The following is a 2,086-nucleotide window of genomic DNA, read 5'->3' on the forward strand; positions in this document are numbered from 1 at the left end:
AAAAAAAATGAAGGAGGGCTGCAGGGAGAGAAATGAGACTATTGAAAGGGGAAAATGCACTGATGAGGTTTTCCAAAACTTTATTCTTCCTCATGCTCATCTTTGAATTCTTTTATCAGTTACTGTACTGGGGTGAATGGTGGCCCCCAAAAAACATATGTGTGCACCCTAGTTCCTGATACCTTTGAATGCGACCTTATGTGGAAAAGGGTTATTGCAAATGTAATTAAGTGAAGGATTTTGAGGTGAGATCATCCTGGATTGTGCAGATGGTCCCTAAATCCAATGACAAGTTTCTTACATGAGACACACAGAGGGCCCTGTAAAGATAGAGGCAGCAGTGGGGGTGATGCAGGCACAAGCCAAGGACCACCAAGGATTTTCTTGGAACCATCTGGCACCAGAAAAGGTAAAGAAGAATTCTTCCCTGGAGCCTCCAGAGGGAGCGTGACTCAGCCAACACCTTGCTTTTGGACTTTTGACCTCCAGAACAGGGAGAGAATAATTTTCTGCTGTTTGAAGCCACCAAGGTTGTGGTCATTTGTTATGGCGGCCCTAGGAAACTAATACAGATGGATAACGAGCATTAAATACTTTTGACATTAAAATAAGAAGAAAAAGGCAAATGCACATTGCCTATAAGGACTTGGCTTAGGAGAACTCTCTACTAGTAGCTGCTCTTGTTCCAATAGGAGCCGGCAGCCTTTTCCTGTGCCTCCAGGGACCAAGCTTTCTTGACCTTCTTAGCGCGTTCGCTAATCCCCCCACCTGTTCTCTGCTAATATAGCTGTTCTCTCTGTCACGCCAGCGTACACCCGGGATGCTGACAGAGTTCAGAATCGCTGTCTCTTGATACTGATCATGCAATAAAAATGGCAAGCTGATTAGTCAGCTGGAGAGGAAAAGCCTTTTTTCCATTATAAGCGTGATCTAATGCTATAATCACCTACCCTGCTGCCGGCGGCCAAGTGCTTGTGGTCAGGGAGAGGCCCCAGGACAGGTGAACCCCGTTAAGAGGCATCCCGCTGCGAGGTTTCAGCTGTCCTGCAGCGCAGCTCAAGTCTCATCCCCTGAAGCACAGCAAGTACATTGAACTCGGAGCGTATTACAACCTTCCAGGGTCATCTTTGTTTAAAAATAAAATAACCCGTGCTTCCAACCCATGAGACTTAAGGAAACCCGGGCTTTTCCACGACTACAGACATAGTCTTGGTGGTCAGTTATCATTGTCCATCTGGACAGTGTCTCTGACCCCAAAAGGAACTCAGTGCCTTCCTTCATTCCCAAGGCAATGCTGACAGGAAGCATGCTGGCTTGACTGAAAAGTTGAGGGCGTTTCAGTGCACAGAAGGGAAATTTGAGCTTGGTGCTAGCCATGACCGCACCCAGGACCCTGCCTCATACTCCATTCCATCCAGTCCCTTCTGGTCTTTCTTGACCTTCATGGCTCTGCTCCCTCCTCACCTGCACAGGGTTTTGCTCTGTGTCATTACTCCCCAATGCCAAGCCCCACAGCCATCTCCCTCTCTGCCCCACCAGAGGAGGCCCCAAACCCATTCACATCAGAACAACGCCCCACCCTTTTACTTTGCTATCCACAGAACTTGAAGGCCTCCTGGTCTAGGCTTTGCTGCTCTAGAATGGAATTTCCTTTTGTACCAATGGAAGCCCAATTAAGTGCTTTTTCCCTACAAGAGAGCCTTGGCCCCCACAGACCAATTTGGATTTCCATTTTTAGCAGTACAAAGAATTGGCAGAAGCTTGGAAATGACAATTCTTCCTTAAGGGCTCAGAAGAGCTTGGATCCAATTCGCAGGCAGGATCAAAGTCCACATACTGCATTTCCCTGCCTTTACCTCCATGCAAGTTCCCTCCAGCCCACAGGGAACATGGTCCTTTAAAGCAGAAGACACATTTCTTCCTCCATTTACCAGGCATTGCATGACCTTGGGCAAAAAGATTAACATGTCTGGACCTCAGTCTCTCTATCTGTAAAACAGGATTCATAATACCTTTTCTTTTTAAATCCTCATCTGAGGAAATGCAGAGAGAGAGAGAGAAAGAGAGAGAGAGAGAGAGAGAGAGA

Source organism: Myotis brandtii, unplaced genomic scaffold, assembly GCF_000412655.1.
Source record: "Myotis brandtii unplaced genomic scaffold, ASM41265v1 scaffold525, whole genome shotgun sequence".
Taxonomy (NCBI): domain Eukaryota; kingdom Metazoa; phylum Chordata; class Mammalia; order Chiroptera; family Vespertilionidae; genus Myotis; species Myotis brandtii.